Here is a 24095-nt window from a genome sequence, read left to right as displayed (position 1 = left end):
CAAATTCTAGAAAGACATATGTCTGAGGGACCATTGCAACTAAAATACTATACCTGATGGTTGCAGCATACACAAGAGATTCTGCTTGATTGAGTATGATATGCTGGTGGAATTCTATGAATTCTAAAGAGAAAATTATATCAAAGATGTCCCTTTCAATGTCCATTAAGGGAATATGAGAAGAGGAACCTATTAGAATGATTTTCTTGGACCTTTTGATAGCTAGGATGAAGGAGACGACATGTAAATACTTGGTTACTATTGATTGATGTTGATTGGAACTCTAAGTTGGATAATCCCAATCTACAAATGTAGAGCAAAAGAACAATGGTAAAATGAAATGGCCAAGGGTAATGGGATTTATGGGAAAAAATGGAAAAATGGGGGGAAAACGGAAATAAATTCATACATGGGTGGGGTGTACGAATTAGTGACATGGCGAGAAGATGGAATACAATGACGGGATGACATGGTCGATGAGATGGCAAAGAAATGATGGTGGCAAGGTGGTGACAGGGCGATGAAAAAACACTTGAGTAATAGTTTCACTTTCCGATGAATTATAGGGGCATACTCCCATACAAAGGAAATCCAATGGAGTCCCCCCATAAAGCTCCTCCGTCATTGATCTGTGTTCAATGCAAATCTTTGAAAATTCTTACGAAGGAACATGGTGAGTTAACCATTAGGCGTGTAGTGTCATTGGGTTTGCAACATCCATTGGGGCCCTCCTCTTCTCTCCATTGCTCCTGACAATCCAATCAAAGTTTAACAATGTCCGACTTTGGTGAACACGGACCCACCAAAATCCATTTAATTTTAATCATGCATTACAACTTAATCAGCGTTGCTTAATCCAGCATTAATAATCAATCAAAATCCTAAATCAAAACTTTGACTTTATTTTTTTATTTCTTTTAGTACACACACACACACACACACACACACACACACACACATATATATATATATATATATATATATATATATATATATATATATACATGAAGAAAATTCAAACAAGCTAAAACATTTGGCTCCACTTGGGGATAGTGCTTTGAGACAAAACACGAAGAGTCACATATTAGTGCATTCACCTCAAGGATGAAGTGAAAATCATAGCTTGAAACATTATAATGAAGATTTCACTAAATATTTATGTACAATGATGAAATAGAATTAAGTCAATGTTGAAAGTAGTGTTTTAGATACTGCCCATTGATAGGAAGTTGCAACAGTTCACCATCCAAATTCTCCAGAATGAAAGTATTATTGGTTCTAACTTCTGCTATTTTAGAAGGACCAAACCATAAAGGATCAAACTTTGCATGTTTTCCTTTATCTTCTCTCCTTACATCCAATTGAAGAACCAAATCTCTAGGTTGAAAAAAAATATTTATGGCCTTTCTATCAAACACCAGCTTCATCTTTTCTTGGTAACTAACAAGATTCTCCATTACCTTCTCTTTGTTTTCATTTAATTCCACCAACTGGTTCATCCTCCTTGTTAGTGTATTTGGTTCTTGCTAAGCATCCTGGATAAGTGCCACAACAGATTTGCTAGGTGATTAGGAAACAAGGCAGTTTCTCCATATACCAACTCAAAAGGTGAGTTTCCAGTTGACCTCATAGTAGTGACCATGTTTTCCCATAAGGCAAATTCCAGCTTTGAATCCCAATTTTTCTTATTTTCTACAATAGTTTTCTTAAGTACCTTCACTAGAGCTTTATTTGAAGATTTTTCCAGCCCATTCCCCTGAGGATGATGGGTTGTAGGTTGAGAGAGTATCACATTATATTTCTGAAAAAATTCAATTAGCTTTGCAAATATGAACACCTGAGAATTATCTACCACTAACGTTTTTGGATAGCCAAATCTAGTGAAAATATTTTCCTCCAGAAATTTGATTAACACTTAATCATTTTCTCTCCTAGTTGGAACAACTTCCACCCATTTAGTAAAATAATATGTACCTGTTAGGATCCATTTATGTTTTCCATTGGAAGGTGGATTTATCTCCCTTATAAAATCCAGGCCCCATTGTCTAAATGGTTATTCGATAAACACGAGAATCAGTGGTAATGGTGGGAATTTCTTCTTTTTAGCAAACATTTGACATTTTTCACAACTTCTTACAAGTCTGTAAGCATCAGAAACAAAGAGGGCCAAAAGAAATTATCCTTCAAGATCTTATGTGTTGTAACTTTCCATCTATAATGGTCACCATAGAGACATCCATGATACTCATTGACAATTTCTATAGTCTCTCCTTCTGTCAAACAGAGCAATAAGATACCACCAAGATCCTTCCAATACAACCTTCCATTTTTTATTACATACTTATGATATTTGACTCTAAGAGATTTATATTTTTTTCTATTTAAAGAAGGAGGAAAACTAAGGAAACACAGATGATGGACAATATCGTTATAACACTGAGAACAAACATACTTATACTTAATTATGTTATCAGGTTCTTTGTTCTTACCTTGTTCTTCCTCAGTCTTGGATTAAACAAATTTAGCCATCAAATGGATTCCCATAGCTTGATAATTAGCTTATGTCAATATTTTCTCTAATCCTTGTCCCTTTACCAACTTACCCGGTTTGATGTCCATGTCATATTCTTGAATCTTCGTTATCCACTTTCCTCTTTTTCGATCATTGTCACTCTAAGTCAGTACATCTTTGACAGCAGCGCTAGGAACATATGCAATAATTTGAGACTGAAGAACATAAACTCTAAAATCCTTTAGTTCTTATATCAAATCATAGGCTTTCTTTTCTAGGATATTATACTTTAGCTATACATCCCTTAACACCCTGCTGAAAAATGCTACTAGTTGTTCCTTATTGTCTTGATTTCTTTGTAAAAATATTGTTGCAAGAGTAAGAAGAGAAGCAAATGAAACTATTTGAAAAGGCTTCTCATAATCAAGCCTTGCCAATATTCGGGCTTCTTGAAAGGCTTCCTTGATCCTTGTTAAATATTCTCTTATAGTTGTGGTTCACCTAACTTATGCATCCTTTTTTAACATGTGAGTGATTTCTTTTACAATTTTTGCATAATTTGGGACAAACCTTCTATGGAAATTTATTTTTCCCAAAAAACTTTGGATCTCCTTTTTACTCCTTGGAAGAGGTATGTTTTTAATTACTTCTACTCTTTTTATATCAATCCTAACCCCTTCTTTTGATACAATATGACCAATTAATTTTCCTTCTTTCAAAACAAAATGAGATTTCTTGGGGTTTAAAGATAAGCCATACCTTCTATATTTTTCAAAGTTCTACTGCAAATGTTTCAAATGCTCTTCATCTGACCTGGAAAAAATTTTAATGTCATCCTGGAAATAGATTACCACAAACTTCTCCTTTTCACCTAGAAAGGCTATATCCATAGCCCTCTGGAAGGTAGCACCAACATTCATTAATCCAAAAGGCATATTTTCATACATGAAAGCACCCCATGGGGTTGTAAATGTTGTACATTGAAATTTGGTTATAGCCTGAAAATCCATCAATCATTTATAATCTAGAAGATCCTATTACTTTTTGCAAAATGTGATCCATTTTAGGGAGAGGATAGTTATCCTTCGATGATGCTCTGTTCAAATTTTGAAAGTCAATACATAACCAAATTTACCCATTCTTCTTCCTCACTGGTAGTGAATTAGCCACCCAATCATAATATCTAATAGGAACAATTATTTTAGCTTGCAATAACTTCTTAAATTCTTTCTCAATTAATGGCAACAACAAAGGATTAATCTACCTCAATTTCTGTCTATATGGCTTAATCCCTGGTTTTAAAGGATTTTTTTGTTGAATAATGTCGTTATCATAACTCTTTAGGTCTTCATAATACCATGAAAACACATCAGCATATTTCTTGAAAATATGTACATACGTCTATTTGAATTCTTTTGGAATATCCCTTACCAATCTCACCAACTTTGGTTGTTGTTCTGTTCCAAGGTTGCAGTCTTCACTGATCATATTCCAAATCTGTTTTCTTTGCATTAACAACAACATCATTTGCATTAAAAAATCTTTCCAAGGGTACCAGACCTTTAGGGATCACATTGTTCATAATATGATCTCCTACAAAATATTTAAAAGGTAATTCACTCCTTGGTTCTTCTTCTTGAACTTCTTCAATTTCATCCTCTTAGTCAATCTCCAAATTTGAAAATTCACCCACCATTTCCAGAAATATTTTAATATGTTCTTCATCTTTCAAAGCCCTCCAATACTTTATGTTGTCTGGAATGGAAGGTCTATTCCTAATTTCCACTTCATACGTGAGCCTAGGATTCAATGGAGGTTTAAAATTTCTAGGTACAACTTCCATAATCAGCTAGTTTATTGCCTTCCCTAGATAGGAACTATATATTAAAAGAAGAAAAGAAATTATTCACTAAATCCCACACTTCATTACTGTATGCTTTAAGCCTTGGATGTTTGGCTTGACATTGATTCTTGATTTTTTTTAATCACTAATTAAAAATCCCCCAACATAGAAATACATTATATTCCTAAATTTTTTGCAGCTTGTAAACCAAGAACCAAAGCCTCATATTCAGTAATATTATTAGTGGAGTCAAATTCTAATTTATAAGAGAATGGAATAATATGACCTTTTGGAGAAAGCAGAAGAACTCCAACTCCATTCCTTTCTTTTGAATATGCACCATCAAAATACAACTTCCAGACTCCACTGACTACTAGCTCCTTGATTTGAATTACTGAAGGGAGATGCACTTTTGTGTCTTCAGCAATTTCCTGAGATTATTGCAACATGAAACAAGAAAATTCATCATTTTCCTGACTGTAAATAGGAGAATTACTTCAACCCTCCATGGTGGTGGTCTTCACAAACCTGGTCTCTCGATATAATCTCTTATCTTCTCCACCAAAAACTAGAATAATAGCATTCGTAAAATCTAATTTGAGCACTCCTCCCATCCTGGCTCCCCAGGATCTAGAGAGAAACATTCCAAATTGAGCTAGAATATCTGCAACAACCACATCCATCACAATAACACCTGTATGGAAGTTGAGCCAATGAAACCACCAGATCTTTAAGTGGTCCCACACATTTGACCTTTTTTTAATCAAAAGAATAAAGGTCTTTATAAGTTTTTGTAATTTGAAAATTTAGTCATTTCATAACTAAAAATGGTATTAAATTATGAGAAGCCCCTCAGTCCAACATACAATTATGAAGAATGAAAGTATGCACAAGAAGAGAAACATAAAAAGGAGGTGTCGAAGAATTGTGTTTGTCTACATGAGGGCCAAAAATCACCACCAACCTTTCCTCTTGCAAATTCACTGCATCAGCTGAGTGATTATCTTGTGATAGATTTATAAAATCAGAGACTTGTTTTTTGCAATTAGGAGTTTTCGCTAACTCAACCAAAGGAATTGGAACTTTAATTTTTTCTAATTAATTTAATAAATTAAAAGAATGACCCTCTTTCACTATTTTCAATTGTTCCTCTTCATTTAACTTCTGATTTGACACATTTTGGGAACTGACAACATGTTGATACACAGATTTTTGCAACACTCTTGTGTCTTGCTTAGTGTTGGAAATTTCTCCTTGTTGAACTGAGACTATTGGGATTGTATTCATTTCTTGTTTTCCATTATAAACTTGTTTTGGATATTGTTGTTGAACTGTCTAATTGGCTTGCTCTTCTGCACCATCTTGAATTATTGATCTCTTCCTTGACCTAAGATCATATTATCTATGCGATTTTTCTTGCATAAAGTCTATAAACTTCTTACAGTATTTTTCAATTTCCTCATCACCCAAAGAGACCTGAGATTCCAAATTTGAATACTCATTTATGACTACTTCTCCCTCCATCTCATACAAAGTAGAAATTTGATTTTCATTTTCTTTAAGGGTTTCCTCCACTGCTTCCTCAGATTCGTCTTCAATATATATAGGTGGTTGTATTTGATCTTAGTCTTTTTTATCTCTTTGCATAATTTGCAGTGGTTGTCTCCTAAACTGAGGATTAAAATTTATGTTTGGTCCTTGTTGAATCTGCCTCAAAGGGTTTTTATTTTCTAATTCCTGTTTCACAAGCTTATTGGACAGATTCCTAATGACTTTAGTCATTTTATCTTGTTTTTGTTCATGATAATCTTTAGGATGACTTGCAGCCTTCACTTCTTCTTTCCCTTTGTTACTATCATCAATTTTCTCTTTTGATTTAATCCTTCCTGCTGCAGACAAATTTCCTTCAATCTCTAGTGCATAAGTGTAGATCTGGTCTAAAGTAGGAGATATCCTCTCCCTCAAAGTGAAACCAAAGTCAGATTCAAATGCTCCTATAAACACCACTTTTTCTCCTACAAGTCGTAGTTTTATTTCTGTCGGCAAACTATTATATAATTTTATAAATATTTTGATGAATTCAGTTGCATCTTCCTCACGTTTTCTTTTAATTTCATTAAATTCAGTTATAAAATAATTGTGATCTTTCTTTTCATCCCATATTTGTGTAAAGGAATTCTCTAATTCTTCCCAAGTATTTATAGAATTAGAAGGAAGTGTTTTGAACCACTTTCTTTCTTTTCCATCCAATTATTGTACAAATAATCTCATTACTACATCTAGATATTCAACATTTAAATTCTCGGGAAAGGCACAAAAAGAGGCAACATGCTTTTCTGCTATTACTTCATCTTCCCCTATAAACTAGGGTAACAACTTAAGATAATCTTGAGTCATAGCATTCATTGGTTGAGGAAGATTTAATGGTGCATATATGTTTAAAAGAAAAGTTGGAATTGCCATATTTTGATTTGGAGGGGAATAGAAGAATTTCTTTCTTGAAATACAAATGGTTGAGGTGGGATAATAGAAATAGGAACTCGCTGACTAACAATAGAGAGAGTCTGATGTAAAACTGATAAGCCAATTGTTTTGATTTCTTCAATCTCTAGAAAAGAAAAGGACATATGCTCAAAAGATTGTCCTTCCAATGTGTGTTCTGGAAAAATGTTCTGAGGAGAAAATAATATTTCTTGAGAAAACTCAAGATTCTTTATAACTTCTTCTAAATGATAGGTCCTTGGAAATTTAGAAACAGAACTGGTATCGGGTGCTGATAAGGTAGGGTTAAGAGTTACTGGGGATTTTTCTTTCCAAACTCTTTGACAAACTAATTTCTCTGGACCAAAAATATAGGATGGTTTTGTTATGAGGTATCAGACCTCTTGTGAGGCCTTTTGGGAGCCAGGACTGCTTTCTTGCTGAGACACTCATCCTAGACACTTTCTTTCTCACCAGACAAAGAAAAGACTACAAGGAAAAACCCAGAAAAAAACAACTTCGTTCTCTGTTCCCCGACAACAACGCCAAAAAATGTTGTACCTTGGAAAACAACCTCTGGCTCAGGAGAGGTTAGTGCCCAAGATATTTATTAAGAGCTATGAGGAAATCAATTTGTTTTCCCATTTTTGAAAACCCTAGAAATATTAACTATATAGACAGGTCTTCCTAGTCTTCTACGGGAAAAACAATCTTTTAAAATGGCCTTCTGATGTTGAATATGATTTTAACAATAGTGTAGTGAGAAAAGATGAAGAAAATATTTTAACAACACACTGCTTAGTGTAGAATATTTTTTCTTTAACTTTAGAATAAACATGGAATGAACATGGAATGGAATATAGACAAGAGGAGCACATAATTAAGGTTCTTTTAACTTTAACTACAAAAATCAAATTTTGAAAAACTGTAAAGCTAAAGGCCAACATCCTCATTACTCTCTTCTATAGAAGTAAAACATTAAGATGAAAATATAATAGGAAACACATATCATACTCAACAGTGTCTAAATCACTTTGAAATCTTTATTCAAATCACTAAGAATACTGAAAATAAAAGTAAATTCGGCTTACGAATGTTGGGTTGTGTTATATTCTTTCCACGACTAGCCCACGTAGTTAACCGGGGGGTTAGAGGGGGGGTGGAGCCCCCCCTTCGTTGCGTCAATTGTGTAGTAGGGGGGGGAGGTCACAGGGGGTTTGAGGTGTACCCATAACCCCACTTTATAGGGTCTGGGGCAGCGCCTCGGAAAATTTTGGTTTTGGGCCCTATGTTAGGTTGGGTGGACCCACCTATGGTTTTGTGCATGATTTTTGCACATTTTTTTTATACATGATGATTTTCGGTCCATGGTTTTCGACACGATGGTTTTCGGTCCATGGTATTGGATGCTTCAGCATGTATAAATATGTATTTTAACATTGAAAGGAACATAATGAAAAATCAAGCTAGTAGTCCCGGTTTTGGGATCCAAGGGAAAATCTTTGTGTATATGTGTTTTAAGTGTTATGCCCTTGCATTGTTTATTTTACGTGTTTTAGAATTCGTATGTAGGTAATTTATCTATGGGGTTAAAACCTACATTTGATATCAGAGCAGTTTTGGCTTCAAGCGGATGCTTTGTTACTGAGGGGTTTTTCTCGGGCCTATGGTAGGCCTTGTTCAGTGGGAGATCTGCGAGATCGATTATATTGGTGAAAGAAGATGGTGAGAAGTGGAAAGATAGAGATCGAGAAATTTAATGGTCAGATTTTTTAGTTATGGAAACTCGAGATGGAGGATCTGTTGGTGGATAAAGATCAGTGGATCGCAGTAGATCCAGGTACTAAACCAACAGGAGTGTCCGATGAAGAATGGAAGAAGTTAGATCAAAAGGCAAAGAGCACAATACGATTATGTGTCTTAGATTCAGTATTGTTGAATGTATCAGGGGAAGCTACGACGAAGGCTTTGTGGGACAAGTTAGGGACTTTGTACCAATCTAAGTCTCTGGTGAATAAATTGTTCCTGCAGAAAAAGTTGTATAACCTGAGGATGAAAGATGGAGACTCGATGACAGAGCATCTAAACGCATTTAATACTATGGTAAGTCAGTTAGAATCTGTTAATATTAAAATTGCAGATGAAGATAAGTGCATCAGTTTGTTGTGTTCTCTACCAGATTCGTGGGATAGGCTAGTTATTGCAATAGGTAGCAATGCAACTGCCTTACAATTTGATGAAATAGTCTCAACCTTGCTGGCGGAGGAGATGAGACGGAAAATTATGGAGAACCAGAATGCTAATGCCTTGTCTATACGAGGATGGTCCCAGAATAGAAACAAAACAAGTCATCGAGTGGGATATCTAAATCTAGAGGGAGATCTAAATCTCCCAGAAAACCTGTAAAGGTGGTGTGCTAGAAATTCAGAAAGGAAGGGCACTACAAAAGGGACTGTAAATCTAAAACTCCTCACAAAGGAAAGGGATCTGATGATTCTCCTTCTGCACGGGCGAAAACCACCTCAGATGAAGGTGGGGATGTGTAATTGGCTTCTTCAAGTACCCATGTAGATCTTGAGGCATGGTTGATTGACTCAGGTGCATCCTTTCACTTCACTCCCCATAGAGAGTGGTTCTACAAGGAGAAATAAGATGGTGGCGATGTCTCCTTAGGAGATGATAGGAAGGCTAGAATTGTTGGTCGTGGAAAATTAAAGTTGAATTTGCAAGGTGGAAGGGTTAGAACACTTCCAATTGTTCTGCATATTCTTGCATTAGCCAGAAATCTTATTTTTGTAAGAAAGTTGGATGATGTAGGTGTAAAAACAGTGTTCGATAAGGATACCTACAAAATGGTTCGGGGAGCACTGGTATTGATGTGGGGAGTGCAGATTGGAACTCTGTACAAGCTGCAAGGTAGCACTGCTATTAATAGGTGCAACAGTTCTATGGTTCTTGAAAGTGGAGCAAAAAATCTAGTAGTCTTTGGAGAGAAGACCATGTTGTGGCATCAAAGGCTTGGACATATTGGAGAGAAGGGCCTTCAAATACTTCATGGTAAAGGTATGGTAGAAGGTATGAGTAATAGCTCTATGGATTTTGATTTCTATGAAAATTGTGTATATGAGAAGCAGAATCGGGTGAGTTTCCCCTCTAGTAGTAAGAGGGCGAAACAAATATTAGAGCTTGTGCACAGTGATTTGTTTGGACCTATGAAGGTTCTATCACTGGGTAAGTTTGTGTACTATGTATCATTTATAGATGAATTCTCAAGGAATACATGGATATATTTCCTTAAGGAGAAATTTGAAGTCTTTGACAGGTTTAAAGAATTTAAGGCTCTCGTGGAAAATTAGATAGAGAAGAAGATAAAGTTGTTGAGGACAAATAATGGTGGAGAGTTTTGCAGCAAGGAATTTGAAGAATTCTATAAGAAGTGTGGTATAGCATGGCAAAAGACTACTCCATATACACCTCAGCAAAATGGAGTTTCAGAAAGAATGAACAAGACGTTGATGGAAAGGGCAAGAAGCATGCTCAGTGGTGCCAGGTTAGGACAAGAATTATGGGCAGAGGCAACGGATACTACATGTTACCTGGTCAACAGATCACCTTCATCAGTGTTGGAGGATAAAACTCCACAAGAGGTATGGACTAGTAAGAAACCCTCTCTTTCACATCTAAGGGTATTTGGATGTGATGCATATGTACATGTTCCAAAGGAGAAACGAACCAAGTTGGATAGTAATTCTGAAAAGTGCATCTTTATTGGGTATAAGGATGGTTTAAAGGGTTATAATATTTGGAACCCAATAAAAAGGAAGGTTATGTACAACCAAGATGGTGTTCAAAGAGGTGAAAGATGTTATTAAACATGAATTCCAACCAAAGGAACCTGAGAAGATAAAGTTTGAGATAAAGGAAGAAGAATCAGACTCTACAGTAGAGGAGGAATTAGAAGATGAAGAGCCACAAACTTTGGGTGTGAGAAGATCAGTTCGAGAAAGAAGGCAACCAGAAAGGTATAGTCCATCTTCTTTCTATTCAAATATTGCTTTGTCTATTACTGATGATGATCCCAGAGCTTTGAAGGAAGCAGTGGATTCAGAGGATGGAAAACTCTGGAAAGAGGCCATGGTTGATGAAATGGCATCTGAGCACAAAAATGAGGCTTGGGATCTAGTGGAGGTACCAGCTGGAAGGAAACCCATTGGTAGCAAATGGGTGTTCAAGAAGAAGACAAATGCAAAAGGAAAGGTGGAGAAATACAAATCTCAGTTGGTAGCAAATGGTTATTCCCAGGTGTCGGGAATTGATTTTGGTGATATTTTTTCTCCTATTTCCAAGGTAACTTCTATTATATTACTTTTATTTGTTGCTACTGCTTTTGATTTTGAGGTAGAACAGATGGATGTGAAGACAAAATTTCTTCACGGGGATCTGGAAGAGGAGATCTACATGAAGCAACCTAAAGGCTTTGCAGTGAAGAGTAAGAAAGAACTCGTATGCAAGTTAAAGAAGTCTCTATATGGGTTACAACAGTCACCAAGGATGTGGTATCAGAAATTTGATACATTTATATGGGGACTTGGCTTCACTAGAAGCAAAGTAGATCACTGTGTATATTTTAAATTAATTGGTGACCGTGTTATTTATCTGGGCTTGTATGTGGATGATATGTTGTTGGTTGGAAATGACAAAGAAATTATCCAGGATTTGAAGACCTAATTGTCCTCCAAACTCGACATGAAAGATCTCGGTGCTGCAAACTATATTTTGGGCATGGAAATTAAAAGCGATCTAGCAAAGAGGAAGCTCTGGTTAAACCAGAGGAAGTATGTCGAGACAATATTGCAGAGATTTAATATGTAGGATAGACTGGTTCCTATTCTTGTAGGTGTAAAGTTATCTGCTAAACAGTGTCCCAAGACACAAGAAGAGGAAGAGGATATGTCCCGTGTTCCATATGCAAGTGCAGTCGGTAGTCTGATGTATGCGATGGTCTGTACTAGACCAAACATTGCACATGCAATGGGAGTATTGAGCAGGTTTATGTCAAAACCAGGGAAAGAGCATTGGACAGCAGTGAAGCGGGTTTTCAGGTATTTGCGTGGCACTAGTGATTATGGTTTGTGTTACAAGGAAGACCAGGATTGGACAGCGTTTTGGATATCCGTGGCTTTGTTGATGCAGACTGGGCTGGAGATCTAGATGAGAGAAGATCTACAAGTGGGTATGTGTTTAACCTATTTGGAGGTGTAGTCAATTGGATGAGTAAGAAACAATTTGTAGTGGCACTATCCACTATGGAGGCAGAATACATGGCAGCAACTCATGCAAGCAAGGAAGCTGTTTGGTTTTAGATATTATGTTCAAGTATGGGGTTAGTACAGGGAGCTATAAGGATAGACTATGACTGCCAAAGTGTAATTTTCTTGGTAAAGAACCCGCATATCATTCAAAGACAAAGCACATTGATGTTCAGTATCACTTTGTGAGGGATATGATAGAAGACAAAAAGGTGTTGCTGGTAAAGGTGGAAACTTTGAAGAATACTGCAGATGCATTGACAAAATATGTAAGCTCTGAGAAGTTCTCTTGGTGTAGAGAAACAATGGGTGTTTCAGGGCTGGAAAAATGACTAAGCTCTCTTGTGGCCCCCTGTGGAAAGAAAACAACAAGTGGGATAATGTTGGGTTGTGTTATATTCTTTCCACGACTAGCCCACGTAGTTAACTAGGGGGTTAGAGGGGTGTCGAAGCCCCCCCTTCGTTGCGTCGATTGTGTAGCAGGGGGGGTCACAGGGGGTTTGAGGTGTACCCGTAACCCCAATTTATGGGGTCTGGGGTAGCGCCCTGGAAAATTTTGGTTTTGGACGCTATGTTAGGTTGGGCAGATCCACCTATGGTTTTGTGCATGATTTTCGCACATGGAGCATTTGTTGCAAAAGGTCTCAGGAACTAAAGTGATGTCATTTTTGGATGGATTTTCAAGCTTCAATCAGATTGTTGTGCACCCAGATGATCAAGAAAAGACTGCATTTACCACTCCTTGGGGCACTTTTATGTATGCCAAAATGCCATTTGGGTTGATGAATGCTGGAGCCACCTTTCAAAGAGCTATGGATATAGCATTTGTGGGAGAGAAGGACAAATTTGTCCTCATCTACCTTGATGATATAACAGTTTACTCCAGCAGCCATCAAAATCATTTGCAGCACCTAAGAAAAGTGTTTCTGAAGTGCGGAAGGTTTGGAATATCAGTTAATCCCAAAAAGTCACAATTTGCTTTACATGTAGGCAAGCTATTAGTACATGTTGTGTCTGCTACAAGTGTTCAGATTGACCCAGAAAGAGTCAAATCAATCCAGGCTTTGACTGTCCCTAGTTCAAAGAAAGATATACAGTCTTTTTTGGGCAAAATAAATTTTGTAAGGAGGTTTATTCCAAACTTTGCAGAGCTAGTAAAGCATATTACCTCCATGTTGAGAAAAGGGTCAGAGGTAAGATGAACTGATTCAGCAAGGAAATCATTTGATTCAATCAAAAAAGCTATTATGGAGGCTCCCACATTAATAAGTCCTAACTATAGTAAGGAGTTTCAAGTGTTTTAATTTGCCTCTAAAGACACCATTGCAGCTATTTTATTGCAGCAAGATGAGGAAGGTTCAGAGCATCCAGTGGCATTTTTCAGCAAGAATTTGAGGGATGATGAGCTGAGGTATGATATTATAGAGAAGCAGGCATATGCACTTATTAAATCCTTAAAGGCTTTTAGATTTTATATCTTGCATTCGAAAATAATTGCATATGTGCCTTCTATTGCAATAAAACATGTCCTAACACAACCCGATGCTGATGGAAGGAGGGAAAAATGGATTGCAAAAAAGATTGAATTTAATATAGAGCTGAAGCCCACTAAGCTGGTCAAAGGTCAGGGTCTTGCTAAGTTATTGGCTGAAGAAAATTGCAGGTCCTTAGATATCTATTTCCTGTGCACAAGGGCAGCAAATGGTCAGGCAGAAGAAGAGGAAACAGTTGAAACAGTGAAAAAATAGTGAGTGGCCAAAAATCTAGCTTCATGTAATTGGTACGTTGAAATAATTAATTTCTTGATGAAGCTAGAAATACCTTCAGAACTTACTCAAAGTCAAGCCAGAACTTTGAAACTCTGGGTAGCAAAGTATTGCATCAATGAAAATCTTCTTTACTGGAGGGATCCATCTAGAATACTTTTAAGGTGTCTGGATAAAGAACAATCAAAAGAAGTTATGCATCAGTTTCATAACAGCATGTGTGGAGGGCATCATTATTGGAAGACTACAGCTCACAAAATTCTCGGAGCTGGATACTATTGGCCCACATTGTTTTCTGATGTATTTATTTTTGTTAAATCTTGTGACAGGTGCCAAATATTTGAAGGAAAGCCGCAGTTGAAATCTTTGCCCCTAAAACCAATAATTGCAAAAGGACCTTTTCAGCAGTGGGGCTTGGATTTCATTGGTGAAACCAATCCACATTCCAGTGGCCAACACAGATGGATATTAGTAGCCACTGATTACTTCACTAAGTGGATTGAAGCAGTCCCTACTAGGAAGGCTGATCACAATGTGGTCATGAAGTTTTTGACAGAAAATATCTTTAGAAGATTTTGTTGTCCATAGGCCACTCTCCTTTCAAGCTGGTGTATGGCACTGATGTTGTATTTCCAATTTAGTTAACTCTCCCTATGGAAAAGTTCCTTCAAAAAGAGCAGGATGACAAAGAAGACATGGTAAGAAGAATCACTGATTTAGTAGAGGTACATCAGATTAAGAACAGCTGGCAGAATCGGCTACAGCACATCAAAGGAAGGTCAAAGAAGACTTTGACAAGAAGGCAAAATCAAATAATTTTAGGATTGGTGTCTTGGTTTTAAAATGGGATGTATTGAAGGAAAAGAAAGGAAATCATGGGCAATTTGATGCTTTTTAGACAGGGCCTTTCATCATTTCATAGGTTCAAGGGAAAAACACCTTCATACTGAAAAGTATGGGGGGAGAAGCAGTTTTTGATGGCCCAGTTAATGGGTAGTTTTTGAAAGTTTATGTTTCTTAAGGTCTTCGGCCTTGAAGGTTGTAAATAATTTGTTTTTATTAGTTTTGTGCAGGCAAGTAGACTCCATTCCCAATGGAACACTAGGAATTTTGATTAATGTGTTTTCAGCTGGAAGGGCAGTGGTCTGCAGGTTCTTGAGACCTCACAGGGAGGATCTCATCCCCAGAAGGAGCCAGTGTTAGCTTTGCTACAGTTTCCAACATTTCATGGGTTAAAGCAGGTCAAACAGTGTTGGTTTGGGTTGCAGAGGAGTGGTAGTTTTTCGTTTCATCCTTCTCCTTCATTTTTATTATGCTCTTAGAACTCCCATTCCTCCATTGCTTCCTTCCCCTTAAATCCTGCTCATTCCCCTTCAAACCCCTAAACCCATTATTTGTTTATCCCTGGGCGCTTAAAGCCTTAACATTTTAAAACCCGTTTAAATCCCATATTAACCTATTTTTGTTTTAACGCGTGGATATAACAAAAATTATAGCCCCGGTGGGCCCGTACCTGTCGCATCACCTGTCATATCAACCAAAATGTGTTGTAGCCTGCCCCATCCAATCATCCTGCCCTATCATCCAATGGTTATTGCAACCCCCGCTCCGCCAACCTGCTCGTTCGATAGCCCCTAGGAAAGTGGTTTTCCCCAGCGTTCTCCCAGCCACGTGTCTTCATTTCATTGCATCGCACTGCCTTATACAATTACCGCCCGCGGCCCAAAAGCAATGCGGGGAAACTGCTCGCTCGTCATACCGCCGTCCTCCCCATGTGTTAATTATCCTACATCTTCTACTCTCGACCACCATTGGATTTGCCCGACGGTGATCCAACGGCTTTTGTTAAATCCCGATCCTCCATTCAAATTCCTTCCCAATAACCCCTCAGATCAGATCTTGGTCGTTTATTTATACCATCCGACGGCTATCTTTGGTTCTTAGCTCCTCATTGATTTTCAACACGATTTCCATGATTTGGCCTGCCCTGTGCTTCCAAGGGATGAAGGTGATCGTCCTCCAGCCATCTGCGCATTAATTCTTCACCCACCTACATTCAACACAGTACGGCCAAGGACGAGGAGAATGATCCTCGAGCAGTTCAATGACAGCAGCAGTTATTGAAAATTATAAAGATAATATTTCACCTGTTCAAGAAGTACACCAGAGTAAAAAAAGAGCCATTTTGTTCATTAAAAACATTCATATTGTAACAAAGGACCCATATCTAACTGTAAATGCGGTTGGTGGTCAATTATGACACCTCCACGCATAGCCTAGCAGAGATATTTTGTAACTAGATTCTATATATACTCAGAAAAACGATGTAATCATGTTGATGAGTGTTAGATGAATGTTAGATGAGTGTGATTCTGTTGTGAGCTTCAACTTCTGGAGACTATAACTACTTTGTAACTTGCAGCTTCTGGTCTGCATTTCCAGCTAACACAAGCTTCTTTTGCTGTTAATTTCTCATTTTCTACTTCTTCTTTGTTCCAGGCTGTGCTTGTATGCATTGTTCATTTGCTCTTAATGTATAGCAGTAGAGGGGCTGTCATCCCACCTCACTCTTAGCATCTAGTTAGTATTATTGAATTTGTATGCAAGTTTCTATTGTTTTAATGCTAGAGAGCTGTCATCCAGTCTCTGTATTAGAGAATAGATTTACAGACCTCTTAGCTAGTTGTAGTTGGCCATCACAGGGCCCTGTGCTTCTTTTGGTGTGATTAGCATTCTCCATCATCACATTTTCTTAAAAAATTGTGAGTAATTGGTGGTTAAAAGCCTTGTAGTCTGGGGGTGTTCACCCATGTCTAGGGTCAATCACAGTAGATTCTATAAGTGGTTATCTGGCTTGAATATGCAACATTTCTTTCATTCATCCACCATTTATCCAAAATTTTGTTGAGTTTGTAATGTTTCCGAGCATCACTGATATACAACCTAGGTGAGTTTCTTGGGGTGATAACATATACTTTCAAGGATTTTTGACACTTATCCTATGGCTTTCCTATTATTTATAATAAAAATCCCAACTCTTCTTGGCAATTTAAATAAATTCCCTTTCTTTGTTGGAGCAAAATGTACTTGATCAACATTTAAAATATGCCTGATAAATTCTAAAGAAAACAATCTCATGGACATAAATGTGGGGAGTCTATAGGGGGTAACTTCTTCTCCATATAATCTAATCTCTACATAATCTTTAAATAAGAACCAATCACCTACTTTAACATCTTCACTCAGTTAAAGAAGAGACTGAGCCTTTGGTAGTATACAAGGTGAAGGAGAACTCTTTATGATTGAGTAGGAAACTAATAGAAAAGAAGGGGTGAAATACATAAGCCCCTCATAGTTAGCATTATTTCTTATAACATATGTTTAAAACACCACTGACTATTTGTTCTTATGAGCATCCATAATACTTAATCCTAGTTGCATAAAAGAGATAAGAAACCAAAGAGGGAAATCTGAAACATCCAGTGAGGGAAATATCTATTAATTAAGAGTTGACCATATTTTCCCAGAAAGTAGGTATGTCGAAAATTGTCTCAAGTTTCGTCATCAAATCAAACATTCCCAAGACAACTTTGTCAATGAAAGTTGTGTCTTCTCTTCCTAAAATCTTAGTAATAATTTGAAGAATGGGTCAGACCTCCTCAGAAAAAGTATCCAAGGAGAAATGGGTGGATTCCAAAGGAAAATGCTTCCCAGTGGGCATTAAAAAAAAGGTTAATTGACAATAATTTGGTCCATATAGGTTTTGGAAGGTAGACAACAAATTTTCTTTTTAGAAAGAGGTGTCGGAGTTCAAATAAGGAAAATACAAGGCCTACTATATTAAAATGGAATACACTCGGAAGATATTCTCCCCCAATTTTTTCCTAACAAAGCATTTTGGTGGATATAGGGCGGAGGCTAGCCAATAAAAAAATTCTAGAAAGACATATGTCTGAAGGATCATTGCAACTAAAATACCAGACCTAATAGTTGCAGCATACACAAGAGACTCTGCTTGATTGTGTAAGATATTCTGGTGGAAATTTATGAAATCTAGAGATAAAATTGGGTCAAAGACGTCCCTTTCAGCGTCCATTAAGGGAATATGAGAAAAGGACCTTGTTAGAATGGTTTTCTTGGACATTTTGACAGTTGGGATGAAGGAGACGATGTGAAAATACCTGGTTATTGTTGACTAATGCTGAATGGAGCTCTAAGTTGTACAATCCCAATCTACGGAAGAAGACCATAAGAATAATGGTAAAATAAAATGGCCAAGGGTAATGGGATTTATGGGAAAAAACAGGAAAATGTTTGGAAAATAGAAATAAATTCATACATGGGGTATACGAATTTGTGACGTGACAACAAGATGGAATGCAGTGATAGGGTGACGTGGTCGATGAGGTGGTAAAGAAATTGTGGTGATAGGGTGGTGATGGGGCGATGAAAAAACACATGAGTAGAAGCTTGATGCTCGCTTGCCGATGAATTACAGGGGCATACTCCCGTACAAAGGAAATCTGACGAATTCCCCCTGTAAATCTCCTCCACCATTGATCTATGGTCAACACACATATTTGACAATTCTTACAGAGGCACATGATGGGCTACCCAATGAGCATGTAGTGTTGTCGGGTTTACACCATCCATTAAGCCCCTCCTCTTCTCTCCATCGTGCCCAACAATCCAATTGAATTTTAACAATGTCTGACTTTGGTGAACAAGGACCCACCAAAATCCATCTAGTTTTAATTTAGCATTACAACTTAATTAGTGCTGCTTAATCCACTACTTAGAATTAATCAAAATCCTAAATCGAAACTTTAGCTTTGATTTTTCTTTTTTTCTTTTTTTTAGTGTGTGTGTATATATATATATATATATATATATATTATTTTTTAATACATGAAGAAAAGTAAAACGAGTTACTAAAGGGTGTGGAGCCTGATTATCTTCTTTATTCAGAGGTAACACCACATTGGACCCTAGTTCTTAATGTGGCGGGAACGCCACCCTATTGTTCACCACCAAGCAAGGACGACGACGATTTTCATGAGCCCCCCCCCCCCCCCCAACGGGGGTTCAGGGGTAGCACCCCCAAAGCTAATAATAGATGTAAAATTTCCTTGTAAAATATTGTAATTTTGTAGTCAATCTAAGATGTTCATTAAGCAGATAATATAACAGTAGAAGTTATGTTTAATTTAAGGTTTTTTTACCCTAGAAGGAAACCCCTCGCTATATATGAGGGAATTGTATTGTAGCTATGTAGATGTGTATTCTGAGCGAGAAAGTGAGAGGAGATTGTGTGAGAGAAAAGAGGAAACTACAACAGATTTTTTGTAGGTTGTATCTCTACATTTTGTTGGATAATATAAAGGAAGGGTTGGTTGTTTCTCTGTGGACATAGCCCAAATTTGGTGAACCACGTATATCTATGTCTCTCTTGTTTTGTGTGTTTTATGTGTTTATATTTTTGCAATATTTTATGTGTTCCATTTCTCTATAATATATATTTTTATAACAATTGGTATCAAAGTCGAAGGTCTATCTGGCTTATAAACTTGTCAGAGAGAAGGGTTCCTAGTTCGAGTGGGAGCAATGGCGGAATATGGTAGGTTTAGGGTCAAAAAATTCAATAACCAAAACTACCAGTTATGGAAGTTGTAGATGGAAGGTTATCTATATCAAAAATATATGTACCTACCATTGAGCAGAAAGAAAAAGAAGTCGACGAGTATGATAGACACAGAATGGGATATTCTCGACAAAAGGGCACTTGGAACAATATGTTTGTGCCTAGCAGCGTCGGTAGCCTTTAATATTTCAAAGGAAATGACGACAGAGGCTTTAATGTTGGCATCAGCCAAACTATATGAAAAACCCTCGACCTCAAATAAGATATTTCTTATGAATTGTTTATTTAATATGAAGTTGTTAGAAGGTAGATCTGTTGATGATCATTTAAATGAATTAAATACAGTTACCAATCAATTAAGTTATGTAGGGGTAACTTTTGATGATGAAGCTAGGGCTTTGTTATTTTTGTACTCATTGCCAGAAATTTGGAATGGTTTAGTTATCGTCATTAGTAATTCTATCTCTGGATCTAGTACTTTAAAGTTTGATGATGTTGTTGGTTCAATCATTAGCGAGGAAATGTAAAGGAAAATATCGGTGAGACATTAGGTAATGATTTGACTACAGATAGGGGAAGAAAAATGGAAAGAGGAAAGATCCCAGGATATCGCAGTAAGTCAAGGAAAGGTAGATCCAAGTCCATATCGGGGATAGTGTGCTAGAAATGCGAGAAGAAAGGACACCTGAGGAAAGACTGTAAGTCTCGGAAGGGAAAAGAAGGAGACGTGCAACAAGAAAACAATCATGAAGCAAATGTGACAGGTGATGTTTTGCAAGATGCTTTGACTCTTTCATTAGAAAATATTATTGATACCCAAATGTTAGATTTAGGGGCCTCATTCCATGCCACACCTGATAGGAAACATTTTCATGATTATGTTCAAGGATATCTTGGACAAGTTCGTTTGGGTGATGATAAACCCTATAAAATCATTGGAATGGGTAAAGTTTTCATAAAATAGAATAATGGAAACCAATGGTTGTTGAAGGAGGTAAGGGATGTTCCATATCTGAAGAAAAATCTAATTTCAACTGGGTAGTTGGGAGGTGAAGGCTATGTAACTACTTTTACAGATAAAACCTGGAAGGTCACTAAAGGAGCCCTAGTAATAGCAAAAGGATAAAAGGTTGGTACATTGTACTTATGCAATGGTATTTCTAATTTTGTTAATTATTTAGCCTCTACATGAGAAGATACAACATTGTGGCATCATAGGCTTAGGCATATGAGTGAGAAGGGGATGCAGATTATTCACTCAAGAAATTTGTTTCCAAGTTTGAAGCATGTTGATTTGGAATTTTGTGAGAATTATGTTTATGGAAAATAGAAGAGAATCAGATATCTGAGAGTTAGGAAAGAAAAGAAGAATGAAAAATTAGAGCTTGTGCATACAGATGTATGGGGAACTGCTCAGGTATCATCTCTCGATGGCTCTCGTTATTATGTTAATTTTATTGATGATGCAACCAGAAAAACTTGGATTTAATGTATTCGAAATAAATATGATGTATTTGATACTTTCAAGAATGGAAATATTTGGTCGAGACTGAGACAGGAGAAAGGTTGAAGTGTCTCAAATCAGACAATGGAGGTGAATATTGCAGCAAAGAGTTGATAAGTATTATTCAGAGCATGGAATTCACAAAGAGAAGACAGTTCCAAGAACACCACAAGAAAATGGTGTGTCAGAAAGGATGAACAGGACAATCATGGAGTGTGCAAGGTGCATGATATTGCATGCAGGATTACCTTTACAATTTTGGGCAGATGTTGTATATATTGTTTTTTATCTAATAAACAGAGGGCCTTCTTGTTCCTTGGATGGTGGTATTCGAGAGGAAGCATGGACAGGTAAAAAGGTAAAAAAACTCATTTTTAAAGACTTTTGGTTGTGAAACCTTTGTCCACATTAATAAAGAAAATAGAACAAAGCTAGAGGCAAAATCAAAGAAATGTACCTTTATTGGATATGGTGTTAATTATTTTGGTTATCGCTTATATGATTATGAAAATCACAAAATCATTAGGAGCAGAGATGTCATATTCAATGAAAAGGTTTTGTATAAGGATCAGATGCAAGAAAAGATTCAGGAAAAAGAAAACATAGAATACATAGTGCTTGATGAGATCACAAAAAAAGTAAAGGTGCCTGAAAATCATAATGATCAACAACCATAACAACAACAACCACAACATCAATAGGCACCTCAGACACCTGAACGTGGTGTTAGAAGATCTACCAGGGTAAGTAGACCCCTTGAACGATACTCTCCTTCATTATATTATGTATTGTTGACTGATGGTGGTGAACCAGAATGTTATAAAGAAGCAGTGCAGGTAGAAACCAGGAAGAAGTGGGAGCTAGCCATGAAAGAAGAGATGGAATCCTTGGTACATAACTAGACTTGGGACTTATTCAGGTTGCCTGAAGGTAAAAAATATTGTAGAATCAATGGGTTTACAGGTTGAAGGAAGAATATGGATGTAGAAAAACGTATAAAGATAGACTTGTGGTGAAGGGGGTTTCACCGAAAAAAAGGTATAGACTTTGATGAAATATTTTCTCCTGTTACTACAATGACTTCAATAAAAACTATTTTAAGTCTAGTAGTAGCTGAAGATTTACATCTTCAGTAGTTATATGTAAAGACAGCCTTTCTCCAAGGGGATTTGGAGGAAGAGATCTATATGCAGCAACCACAAGGATATGAAATCAAAGGGAAGGAGAAACTACTGTGCAGGCTGAAGAAGAGCTTGTATGGCTCAAAATAGGCTCCAAGGCAGTGGTATCCAAAATTTGACAGGTTTATGTCTAAACAAGGTTATACTAGATGTCACTATGATCATTGTGTTTATCTAGAAAGGAAAAAAGATGGCAATTATTTTATATTGTTATTGTATGTAGATGACATGCTTGTTGCAGGGTCTATGTGCTCAAAGGAAAAATGGAAAATTCATTTTCAATGAAGGATTTGGGTGTTGAAAAATAAATCCTGTGTATGAGAATAACTAGATACATGAAAAATCACAAATTAACATTTTCTTCGATTGAGTACATACAAAAGGTGTTGGAAAGATTTAATATGAAGAACACAAAATCAGTTACTACACCTTTAGCTAGCCATTTCAAACTAAGGAAATGTGTCCCAAGACTTAGGAATATATTGTTTATGTGTCTAAAGTTCCATATGCATCAGAAATTGGAAGCTTAATGTATGCAATGGTCTGCACAAGGCCTGATATTGCACATGCAGTGGAGTTGTAAGAAGGTATAGGAACAATCCAGGAAAAGAACATTGGATGGCAGTGAAGTGGATTCTCAAGTATTTGAGAGTTACCACATATCAAGTATTATGCTTTGGTGGTTCAAACATTTATCTATATGGATATTTGTTTACTTTAGGTGGAGAAATTGTCAATTGGGTTTCAAAATTGTAGAGTGTTATTGCACTCTCAACGATGGAACTAGGGTATGTTTCTCCTACAGAGGCTAGTAATGAAATGATTTGGTTACAAATGTTTCTGGATGAATTGGGTAAGAAGCAGGAGTTGGGTAGGTTATACAATGATAGTCAGAGTGTCATTCATCTTGCAAAGAACTCGAAATTTCATTCCAAGACTAAACATATACAACTTAAGTACCATTTCATACTGTCAGTGTTGGAAGATGGATAGTTGAAGCTTGAAAAGATACACACTAGCCATAATCCTGCAGATATGTTAACAAAAGTTGTAACCAGGGAGAAACTGAGATTTTTCTCAGTTTCAATTGGTCTTCAAGTATGATGATGAAGATGAGAAAAAACCAGGTCCAAAGTGGAGTCATTTTCCAACAAAGCAAGTAGTGGTGGAGTTGTTATAATCAGTCTTCAAATGGGAGATTGTTGGGTGTGGAGAATGGTTATCTTCTTTATTTAGAGGTATCGGCACATTGGACCCCAGTTCGTAATGGGTCGGCAACATCACCGGTTTGTTCGCCGCTAGGGGGGTCCCTGGCGGGAGTTCGGGATCAATGCCCCCAAAGCTAAAATAGATGTAAAATTGCCTTGTAAAATATTTTAATTTCGTAGTCAAACTGAGTCATTCATTAGGCAGATGATTTGACGGTAGAATTTATATTCTATTTAGGGTTTTTTCCCTAGAAGGAAACCCCTCACTATATATGATGGAATAGTATTGTGGCCATGTAGATGTGTATTTTCAGTGAGAAAGAGAGAGGAGGTTGTGTGAGAGCGAAGAGGAAATTACAGTAGATTTGTTGTAGGTTGTATCTCTTCATTTTGATGGATAATATAAAGGAAGGACTAGCTCTTTCTATGTGGACATAGCCCAAATTGGTTGAACCACGTATATCTCTGTCTCTCTTATTTTGTGTGTTTCCTATGTTTATATTTCTACAATATTTTATGTTTTCCATTGCTTTGTAATATATAATTTTCCAACAGGTACAATGGGCCAAATATGTGGGTAGTGTCCCAGAGAGGTTATTAGAGTGAGCTCAGAAAATAGTCATAGAAGTGCAATCACCAAAGATATTAGG

This window comes from Pinus tabuliformis, chromosome 2_2, assembly GCF_031772625.1.
Source record: "Pinus tabuliformis cultivar Carrire ecotype Pingquan chromosome 2_2, CPIR1, whole genome shotgun sequence".
Lineage (NCBI taxonomy): Eukaryota > Viridiplantae > Streptophyta > Pinopsida > Pinales > Pinaceae > Pinus > Pinus tabuliformis.
This window is presented reverse-complemented; position numbering follows the sequence as displayed.